Source organism: Prionailurus bengalensis, chromosome A1 (assembly GCF_016509475.1).
Source record: "Prionailurus bengalensis isolate Pbe53 chromosome A1, Fcat_Pben_1.1_paternal_pri, whole genome shotgun sequence".
NCBI lineage: Eukaryota > Metazoa > Chordata > Mammalia > Carnivora > Felidae > Prionailurus > Prionailurus bengalensis.
In genome coordinates this window covers 166,384,646-166,397,081 of record NC_057343.1, presented here as the reverse complement: position 1 = coordinate 166,397,081, position 12,436 = coordinate 166,384,646, and positions in this window count along the sequence as shown.

Here is a 12,436-nt window from a genome sequence, read left to right as displayed (position 1 = left end):
TCTGAAGAGATAATTTAGAATTCGAATTATTATTCGTTTATTCTTTTTAAAATATGAATCATGAATCATTTATTAATGAAGAGAACATTCAATGCTGGCAAATGAGATTGGCACTCTCATACATTGGTCTTACTGTTTTTGCAATCTTTCTGGAAAGCCATTGGCAATATGCATCACAATCTTTAAATGTTAGAATTTTTAGCTCTAAACTATGTATTCATACAGTCTCAATGTATGTTCAAAAAGCATATACATACAAAAAGATGAAAAGAAAAAATATTTAAGATGGTTATTTCATCTCTGGGTAATGGGATTCAATTTTTTCTTCCATGTGTTTTGAAAATATTCTATTAAATATATGCATAGCAGTTATGATTTCTAGATTATACAGAAATTGAAATACAAGTTACACTCATTACTGGGAGTATGGTTTTGGGCACGTTTCTTAAATGTTTCCTCACATATCAAATAGATAGGATATTTACATGTATTTGGTTATACATGCATATATAGTAATGCTGTATTTGGCAATACATGTAAAGTGCTTGACTATTATATTCTGAAAAAGGTAATTTGAAAAAAAAATCTTTAACTGGTGGACTGTAAGGTGTTACATCCCAGAAAGAGGTTTTTAAAATACAACTTCATGTAGCAGTTGATGAATACCTTTTACTTCATTTTAATGTCTATTTTCAGCAGCAATCCCAGAAGAAAATGCTATTTTAAGAGTTTGTTTAGATGAAAAAGCTCATTTTTCATTTACATTTAGGCAATCATTCTCTTGACAGAAGGTAAGCAAACTAATGTTGCATGATAAAGCCCCCATCAAGTATCTCATACTGAAGCACAGATTCCAAACCATAATTTGTAGTTTTTGATGCTTTCATCCAAAAAGTATTTTATATCCTCTGTGACACATGAAATCTCTTGCATGTTCCTATCAGGGTAATGGAAAAGGAAACAACAGGACAGAGATTAGACTATGAAATATTAAAGAGTTTGGAGCCCCAGATATTCTGTATGAAAACCACTAGGCTCATGTTTGCTGCTCATTAATAAGACCTTGGCCCAAAGACTCATTTTTTTCCCCAGAGATTATAATTTTTCAGTTCCAGAATTGGGTCAAGAGATGGAAGCCGTGTGGTCCATCCACCTGAAAGGTGATGGCTGTGGATTAGGACCACTTCTTGGTGACACTGAGATGGTCAGGGATGTGGTACTGTCCACATCTCTCAGGAGAACCCAGTCCTGCCCCACCCCAGTAGACAGGATGCCCTTCTTTAATTTTTTATCATTGAATAATGTCCTTCTCTAATTCAATTATTTATTCTGAAGCCTACTTTATCTGATAAAGTCACTTCTGATTTAATATTTTCATGATCTATTTTTTCATCCTGTTTATATTATTACATTTGAGGTGATTTTCCTATAGACAGCGTATATTTGGGAGATTTTTAAAAATTTATTCTGCCTTTATCAGTCTTTTAATTGGTATATTGAGACCACGTACATTTAATGTAACAGGGATAGGTTTGAGTTTAAGTCTGTTTTATTTTTGTTTTGTTTTTTCTATGTTTCTTTCTGCTTTATTTTTGCTGCCTTCCTACGGGTTAAATGATTTTTTTGGACTTCCATTTGGGTTCATCCAGAGTGGGTTATTTTTTAATTGAAGTACAGTTGACACACATTACATTAGTTTCAAGTGTACAACATACTGATTTGACATGTTGATACATTATGCTATGCTCACAAGTGTAGCCACCATCTGTCACCCCACAAGCTATTGCAGTACCAACGACTACATTTCCTATGCTGTGACTTTTATCTCCATAGTGTTTTCTGAGTGTGTAACTGAGTAGTTGTTTTAGGTATCAGATACATAATTTATTCACAATCTACTGGTATCATTATAGCAGTTTAGGTGTACACATATTACACCCTTTGTGTCCCTTCACCCTCCCCCACTTAAATGATCTTAGATATATGTCTGCTATATAAATTGAGAACCCCTTCGCAAAGTGTTTTATAATTTTTACTTTAACTGTCACATATATATTAGGAGCATCGAGAGGAGAAAGACAACCAATTTTATTACCCATATTTTTGCTTATTGCATTATTTTTCCTTCATCATGTTCCATGGTTACTTTGTTACTGTTTTCTTTGTTCTTTACAACACTCTCCTCAGCATTTCTTTTAGAAGAGGTCTGCTGGCAACAAATAATCTTAGTTTTCTCTCATCTGAGAATGTCTCAATTTTTCCTTAATTCCCAAAGATATTTTTACTATATATAGGCTGACATTTCCTTTCTTCCACCCCTTAAAAAATGCCATGATTGTTTCTTCTGGCCTGCAGGATTTCTGATAAAAATCTGTTATTTTTTGTTTTTTCACCTGTAGGTAATACACCTTCTTCTCCCTTACTACTGTCAAGATTTGTTTTTCTTTATTTTTAGAAGTTTATGACATATGCCTTGATAAGTATTTGAGTTTTCCTATTTGGGTTTGCTCAGGTTCTTGAATTTATAGGTTTGCATCTTCTGCAAAATTTGGTAAGTTTCCAGCCATTATTTATTTCAGTAGTTTTTTTAGCCCCGTCCTGTTCTTCCTATAACTCCAGTGACACAATTATTATTTTAGCTTTATTTGCACATATTCCTGTAGAAATGGGTCTGGGTTTTTTTATTTTTGACTATTTTATCTGTTGCTCCATTGTTGTATTTTCAAATTCACCAATTCTTTCTTCAGTCCTCTCCACTTTCATGTTGAGACCATCTATTATTTTTGTTTGTTTGTTTTGGTTATTATATTTTATTTACAAAATTTATGTTTGGCTATTGTTTACAATTTTTTTCTGACATTTCTCTGCTCAGGCTATTTTTCATTTTTAATGCTTGTTTATAACCACATATTAAGTTTATTTTTATGATGGCTGCTTTAAAATATTTGTCAGATAATTTTAACCTCTGTCATTTCCATGTTCGCGTCTATTTATTGTCTTTACATTCCATTTGACATCTCCCTGGTTCTGAGTTGGAGAGTGATTTTTAACTGAAATACGGACAGATTTAGTATTATGCTGCAATACCCTGGCAGGAAGTCTGAGTGCCTTGTTGTACGTTTCATGAAAGTCTGTGGCTTCCCACTCAGTCTTTGCTGTCATGGATGGGAACGGAACCGCAGTATTTTCTGTGGTTTTTGGTTAGAGTAGTTATTGCCTAAATATTTTGTCCTGCTAGGCTGCTCCTTTCATGGTTTTTGTTTGGAAAGAATATGTTTTTGTTGAGGCATTTTTTTTTTTTGTCTGCACACTTTGACAATTCTAGGTTGTAGGCTTCTCCAGCACTCTGTCTGGGATATGTAAGGCAAAAAACCCCAGGAAATTTACCACCATCTTGTTGCTTAAGTCTATATTTGCAATCTAACAAATTAGCCTGCTATAATTTTATGTGTCCAGTCAGTGTCCATGAGACTTGCGAATCAAAGCCACACCATTTTCATAGTTACCAGCATAATTCCATCAGTTCTTCTTGCATCCCAAGAGTAGAGGGGCGATGATGGATGGGCCCAGATGGATGCCTCCTCTTGCAATGGTGAGCAGCCATACAGGAAAGCATCCTGAGCTGATTAGGGAATCAGACTCCACATTCTTTCCCTTTGCTCTATATATACTGTCTATATCTTTCAAGGTTGTTAATTATAGACTTCCTAGAAAAGGTTATGTGGAGCAAAGGGCAGTCAGTGATAATACATGCTACTCTGTGGTGGCAGATTTTGTTATCATTCCATTTTTGTTGTTTTTCTCCTTCTCCTACCAAGTTTCTATGAATATAATACTGGGTCCAAAAGCCAAATGCAGAATTAGTTTTTTCTTTTGTTTCTTTTTATTTCCATGTAAAAAGATTTTTTTGGTTCTTAGTAGATGACAGGAGTTTCTTATACAAGATGATATTTAGTATATTGGAAATTCAGTCATCAGCTTTGGTTACTCCTACTGTAAATCTTCTCTGTTGATTTCCAACTACCTTAGGTACTGAAGTTTATAAATGGGTGCACTTTTTCTGGTGTTTTTTTTCCTCCAGGTATTCTCTAGCTCTTAGTTACAGTGACTGACATATACTATGGTCATCTATCATTTGGGTCAACTTAAGTCTTCTTTAGCCTATAGGAGTCAAACTCCCTAAGGCCTAAGTCTTCTTAGATCTTGGAACCCAAAAGTTCCTTTGTTTCAGTCCCAGATGGTCTCTGTGTTCCTGCTCATCCCATCTTTATTTTGTTTATCATTGTGGTTATGCATTTTTAATTATTATAAAATGTGCTTCTCTCATATTTTATCTGTGCAGTTGCGGTGGAAGCAGAATTTAAGACCAGTGCTGACAGTGCCATTTTACCCTAGAATTTTGTTTTACTGTTCTCATCAGAAACAAAACATAGATTTTTACTTTTGGGGGAAAAATCCAAAATCATCATCTCATTAGACATGATGATATAATTATTGCAAATTGGACATAAAACTATACATAAATAAATATGCTAAGTAATTTCCCATAGTAATGTACTATTGAATGTCCTATTTAATGGAATCCTTTCAAATGTTAAATATCATCCTTGGATTTCTTTTTATATAACTTGTGATTTTCCTTTGTGTATTTCTGTTTAAAACAGAAACTCTGCTGATTTAGAATTATCTATTCAAATGTTAATCCATAATCAGATATATATTGATTAATTTTCACATGTCTAGCAGCTTACCAAATGTTGTGAGCAATTAATACATATACATATAAGCGAATTCCTGTCCTCAAGAAACTTATGAATTGTTTATCTTAAAATGTAAATTTTCTGATTATGTAACAGGCAAATCAGGAGGATCATAATTGTGAACTTTGACAGGTATCAATATTCTCTTTGTTAAAATGTCTACAATGGCTATAAGACTTAGAAATATTTTAGCCTTATTTTATACCTCTGGACAGTATGACAGCCAAGTATAGATAGGGCCATACAATTTCTGTATCATTTTGCTAAACAAAAATAACATACTGCAGCATTCTCCCCTTTGAAACTTTGGTCTCTAAATGCCTTGCTATTTCCTTTTCCTCTTAAACCTATTAAATGTACTCCATGTTAACAATCTCCTATAATCCTGCCATGAAAATAATATACAATCATTGAAACAAGTGGCTTTTCAATGAACATAAATTTTATTTCAAATCTTCTCCCCTAAGGACTTGTTTTCTATAATACTGTATGGGAGTATTTAATATGTATAACAGGAAAATAAATTACACGTCTCTTCTATTGAAACTTACATGGATATACCTATAGCATGTTTTGATGTTCATTGTATCTGATGTAGGGCTATTATCAATGCAGAAAATCAGAGAAAACATGCCAAATATTATTTCTCAAGGTTTTAGCTTGCTTTCCTTTGTTAATATATGTTCACAAACGATCTCAGGCAACAGAAGACACTATGTTTCAGAGATAATAAATGATAATTCAACAGATTAGTTGAACTTCCATAGATGTAGATACATCTTGCAACATTCTCCAATCATGTTAGACACAACTGTCTGTTTGCAAACATTATACTTAAAATCCTATAATAGTCCTCCATTTATGTATGATTTTCTAAGTCAAGCAAAAGTGAGGTCTGTTAGAGGTAAAAAAACAAAAAAAAAAGCCAAGAGAAAAAAAGGTTTAGATGACACTGGCCTCACTTTTACCTAGAATGATTAGATTACATATTCTCACTTATTCTGACAGGTTTTATCTAGAGGTACATCAGCATCCTTTGACAGTATAAAATCATGAGACAATATAAAGTACAGGCCTATTATTTATATGCAGCACAGACATATACAGATCTTGTTGGTATAGTACTTTAAGAATCTAATCACCAAGATATTGTGCTGTTACCCTATTTCCTTGTAAATAAGAATTATATATGAAATCAAATTAAGTGAAATATCATTATCTATACAGTCCATGCATAATTTTATAGTTCTTTGTGAGGCCAGTTCTACTTGAATTGCTTTTTTGTCAGTGTCTTACACAACTAAATACTACAATTTCTTGTTGGCATACCAATCAGTAAATGGTATATAGTATTACCTGGAAAAAATGAGGTCTCTCTTATTGCTTGTGTGCTATTATATACTTCAATTTAGTAAACAATTGACTGAAAAAAAACCCTAAATTACATAATTTCTTATAGATGCAAAATATATCAATGTAAAATTGAATAAAAAGAGAACAAAGCAGAATTGGTCAGAATTGTGTGGTCAGTTCACCTAATAATTCAGATGGACCACAACCAAATTACCTAAGTCAAAATTTCAGAAAGATCATAAAAATATGAAGTGATAAAAATTACTTAATGATTTCTCTGTGCTGGGTTTGATACAGCCTGGGCTGGAATAAAATGAAATGAAAGCAGACACTATTAACTAATCAAGTTGGGACAAGTTCAGATGATTTCCATGATGTGCTGTTTATGACTATGGCTCTGCTCATGTATTGGAAGCTAATTCTAATAGCTCTATATATAGGCTTGTAATAATTAAGGAAGTTCAAAGACATCAATTCAATATACATCTAAAGCTAAAGGTCAAATAAATTCTAAGTATTATCAAGTAAGTATTACAAACTAAAAAAAAGTTTAATAGTGATTATTAGTTTTGTATGTTAATATGGCTCTGCCATGTTGCACAAATATTTCTTCAAAGATCATTATAGAGGTCTATAAAGGCGTTTTTTTTTGAGGAGATTAACATTTAAATGGGTAAGGCAGATTACCCTTCATGACATGAATGTGGGTGCCTCATACAATTGAAGGCCTTAATAAAACAAAGACTGACCTTCTGTGGAAATAAAAGAAAGCCTGCCATCAGTCTTTGGGCTCAAATTCCAACTCTTCCCTAGTCCCCAGCTTGCCAGCCTATCCTACAGATTTTGGATTTACTTAACCTACACATTTTCATGACCTAAGTCAAATAAACCTCAATGTCTCTCCCTCCATATATAAATGTGTATATATACATATGCATATATATACACATACATACACAAACTTATGTTTATATGTGTGGGTATATAAACATATGTTTATACACATGTACATAACCTGTTGGTTCTATTTATCTGGAAAACCTTAATACAGATTTTCATACCAGGAACATGGGTGCTGCTGAAACAAATACCAAAATATGTGAAGAGGCTTTGGAACTGGGTAATGGGTAGATGATGGGAGAGTTTTAAGATACATTTCAGAAAAAAACCTAGATTGTTTGCAAAGACTGTTAGTAGAGAACATTGTTGTGAAAGGTGCTTCTGCAGAGGTCTCAGATGGAAAGAAGGATTATGTTTCTGGACATTGGATGAAAGGTGATCTCTGTTAAAAAGTGGCAAAGAACTGAATTGTGTTCCAGTGTTTCACTGAAAGTAGAATTTGTAAAAGATACAGTTGGATGTTTAGCTAAGAATGTAGAATGTGTTGAAGCCTGGTTTCTCTTCACTGCCTGTAGTAAAAACTGAGAAGAGACTTATGAAGTTAAGGAATTGTTAAGCAAAAAGAAACTAAACTTCAAGATTTGGAAAATTCTCAGCTAATGCATAGTGCAAAAAATAAGGGAGCATGTCCTGAAGAGAACATCAAGGTTGTGCTTATACACTCAGTTGATAGAGAATTCATGATTTAATCAGCCATCTTATCAGAAAACAGAAATAGAGTTTTAGCAGCACCAGTAGAAACCGTGCTAGTTTGGGTTAATGGAGACAGAGATGACACCAAATGAAAGAAGGCTGTTGGACTTTCTCCTCTTTAGTTCTGCCTCTTTTCTTTCAGAGGACTAGGCTACTGCCCTGTGGGTTTGGAAGTGGTGGCTTCTGGTGGCTCAGAGGACAGCCTTCGGACAAAAAAGATTATTCTTCATCCTTCACATCTATGATTTCACCCCACTAGGTGTTGGATTTGCTTGGTTCCTGTGACTCTTTATTTCTTTACAATTTTTTTTTTCCTTTTGGAATGGAAATGTCTATCTTATGCCAGCACTACCACTGTATTCTTGAAGCAAATAACTTATCTGGTTTTTCCAGGTTCACAGTTGGAGAGGAATGATGAGGAATCATACCTTCTGTGTCTCAACTATATTTTAATGTAGATGAAGTTTAGGCCTTAAAATCCATGCTGGAATTGGTCAAGACTTTTGTCTTGTTGGAATGGAATCAAATTTGCATGGGAGAAGGACATGAATTTGGGGGGTTCAGAGGGTCAAGTGTTATTCACTCAATTTTATCCCTATCTCTCAAATTCAGTTAAAGCCCTCACCACCAGTACCTCAGAATATAACTGCTTGGGAGAGACGGCCTTTAAGGAAGTGATTTTGTTTAAAAATGAAGCTTTTAAGATGGGCTCTCATCTAATCTGACTGCTGTCCTAAGAGGAAATTTTGGCACACACAGAGACAGCAGGGATGCACATATAGAAAAGACCATGTGAGAACACTACATGGAGACAGCATCTGCAATCCAAAAGGAAAACTTCATAAGAAACCCAATCTGCCAACACCTTGATCTTGGCTTTCCAACCACCAGAACTGTCAACAAATTAACTTCTGTTAACTCATCCAATCTGTGGTATTTTGTTATGACAGCCCTAGGAAACTACTACAATCATTGTAAAATTGGACAATGGTCAACATTAACTTAGAAACTTCCAAGAATTCCTTGGTTTCAGGACCTACACTCCATCAGAGAGAGACTTCAATTTAAATGTAGACTTGATCATATTAAAATTCTTCCAACCAAAGCTTTTGAACATGAGTACATACTTAAATCAGGAAGTTCTAAGGTTAGCTACCCTTTCTCTCTAGAAACTTGAAGTAATGAAGTAAAGTATCAATTTATGCAATTGACCAAAATATAAATAAAGCCATTACCTTAAGTACTAGCATTCAATGTGGAGGATTATAAATGATTACTATGGGAAGATTGGCATATTTTCTGTACATCCCTAATCTCTGAGACAGGCACTGCTGAGGACAATGATGGTGTCCAATAAAACATCACTTTACAAATTTTACAAAAGAACAAGAATGCGTTAACCATCGATTTACACAGCACCAAATTTCTGAGATTATTTAGCTTAACTTTTTCTTTAGCTTCCTCTTCCCTCACCCTATGAGTCACCATAATTGGGCAAGCTCTATACATAATTCTTCTAGTGAATACTCAAAATTATCTTCCTGTGGAATTTGCCACAGGGATTTTACATATCTCATCAAACTTTAAAATTATTTTGGCAGCTGATAGGGAGTGTGTAAATGAGAAATCAGATACAAAGTTGAATATGTCAGAAGATCAGGTCACTCTAGTCAAAATTAAAGGAAAAAAATTATAGATATTTAACTTCCTTTGAAGTACTAGGAGAATTTCAGTTAAATAATTTTACTAATTCAGTCTTCTTAGTGCTATTTAAATTAATTTCTTTTTTCTTGTATTGTCATCCACCTAGCTAGCCCTTGTTCCTATCTCATTATTTTACTATTTTCCTTGCCTTATCAATTTTCTAGTATTTACAGCCATGTATTTAAAGGCATCATAGTACTTGCCCTATCAATTTCACACTTATTATCAGTAATGTATTAAGAATTCCATATAGTAATTTGAAAGAAGTTTTATCTTTTTCAAGTTGTTTACTCACATCATAAGACATGGAAACAAAAGTAGCAGGTGCGAGGTAAAACTCCTACTTGTCAAATAACATTAATACCTGAAAGGAGTGCGGTGTCATTTTACTGATGGAATTTATTTTAGGTGACTAAAACATACTGGGGCTCAAGAACTGAAGATAAATCTGACTTCATGGATGATTAAAACAATCATTGACTTGTCTTAGAAGGGAAAAAAAAATGTTCTTTTTGTAGACTACCTGTGTGAATGAAAATACATATTTGTGGGTTTTTCCTGTAGATAGTTGAAATGGAACTCAGGAGGCCTGGTGGTATAAAAGGAGAATCATTCACTTTAGTGTAATAAATGAAACAGATTCAGTAAAAAAAAAAAAAAAAAAAAAAAAAACAACAAAAAAAACACAAACAAACAAAAAAAAACAACAAACAAACAAAAATCCAGAACAGATCATCTGGATTTATGGGTACATGTGCATTAGTTAGTAAGAAGGAAGAGTGAAAGCACAGCCTGCACCTACTGTGGAAACACAAAAAAGTAAAGGTCATTTAAGTTGTAGAACAGGCTTATGTCCAAGAGCCACAATAGGATAAACTATGGAGAACTGTACGATTGGTAGTATAAAATCCTGTGAAGTGATCTCTAACTAGGGGTATGAGGGGATCCCATAGACCTTAAAATGAAAATGAAAATGAAAATGGACAAGTTCACGAAAATCGAAAATCTGTTTCCTGACAAGTTACTTGTTTTAGGAAAGAATGGGGAACACATGTTTTTACTGCATGTAGACTCCTCAGTGTTAACTTGCCAACAAGTTCATAGAAGATGATAAAAAAAAAAAAAGTACTCAAAGTTGTCTGCATTTCTTGGGATATGGACTAAATCCTTGGGGTCTAGAAAAGGATATCTGATTAGTTACAAAAAGCAATGTCTTATCTACAATTCTAAGGTTGTGGAAAATCAACAGGCATTTAATATTTCATTTTTATTACTACCTTTTTCTAGAATTTTCTTCACAAGCAGGTACATTTTCAGCCCCTTTTTGTTTATAAAGCAACATATCCCCTTAGGGCAACTGGGTGGCTCGTTAGGTTTAGTGTCCCACTCTTCTTGATTTTGGCTCAGGTCATGATCCTGGGGTCATAAGATCGAGCTCTGTGTCAGGCTCTGCATGGAGCCTGCTTAAGATTCTCTCTCTCTACCCTTCTCTAGCCCTCTTGCCCTGCTCACTCTCTCTCATGCTCTCTCTCACTCTCTTGAGAGAGGGAAAAACACAACATATCTTTAATTTTTTTATAAAATAAAAAAATGGAAAAAACACAATATAATTTCCTATGATTCATTAAGAATGTCCATTTAAAATAATTAGCATCAGTGTAAATTAATGTGTACCTTTTAGTGATTTTTGTGGCAGGACTAATAATTTGCATACTCTCTCAGTTTATGCAAATAAACAGGGTCCTTGTTAAATGACTAGATAGAAAAGATGTAAACTATTAAACTTAATGAGGGATTTTATTAGTTTTAATTTAGAAATAGGTGAATGTAAAAAAATTTAAAACATAGAATGATATGCATGGTAATTTTGTTATTTTAAAATTAATTTATATAAATAATTCTAAAACATAATTATTTTGGCTACTACTTTTGGTCAATAAATATAACATCTTTAATAATTTATGAACCATTTGTTTTAAAAATTTCCGTAATATTTTTAGATTATTAAACATTTGTTTCCTTTTTTTTTTGTTGCCAACTCCTGAAAATATTAATGAATCTTCTTGGTCATATTCAGATGAAATAACCTTGTGCTGACAGCATAATACCGAAAAAAAGCTTTTAAAATAATATCAATTTTCCATAATACATCATGCATGGTGTAGGATAATAAGTCACTCCACAAAACAATTTTTGATGTGATCTCTTTTCTTTCATACCTTTTTAAAGTTGATGCATCATCAAAACATTTCGTTTTCTTATGTGTTTCAAAAAAAGAAGGTAAAAAAATCTTCTGACCTTCTCTGCAATTGGCTGAAACTTTCATGCCTTTCATTCAGGTTTCCATTAGTCGAAAGTGGTTTTAGCTAGCTGTACTCAAGCATTTCAGTCAATTACCAGCTTTTATCTTGTTGTTATCATAAAGGGCCATTTCTTTCCTAAAATGGTCAATTAAGTTCATGGAAATAAATGGTGAGGAATATACAATTTGTTAGCCGTACTGTCAGTAGTACACTGGTCGTAGGGAAAAACATTTCAGGGGATTTCTTAATGAATAGAAATAGCTTTCATCAGACTAGATGTTTGTTCACATTTCTTTTTTCTCTCCCCACAATTCACAGTTAACAACGCAGTAATTGAGTATTTGAAAGCTCTTAAAATATCTACCGTATACTTAAAGAAAGGTCCCATATTTTTGCTTAACTACTCCATTTGTTTCCATTTGTATAAAGTGCATTTTAGAATCAATTGAGGTAGTAGGTTTTTTTTTTTTTTTTAAAAAGCATCAGGAAAAAGGTTATTTTTTTTTTAATCTGGGAAAAATGGAATAGAAGGACAAGCATTTGGAGAAAATTAATCAGAGGACATACTCTATACAGAAATATTACAGCAATGAACGCAAAACCTGAAAATGTGAGAACAAAAGTGATAGAGAGCAGCCCCTAATTTGCATAGTGTTGCAACATTGTAGATGTTCTAATACAAGAATGCAGGCTTCAATGATGCTGCATCTATTTGCTTATGCT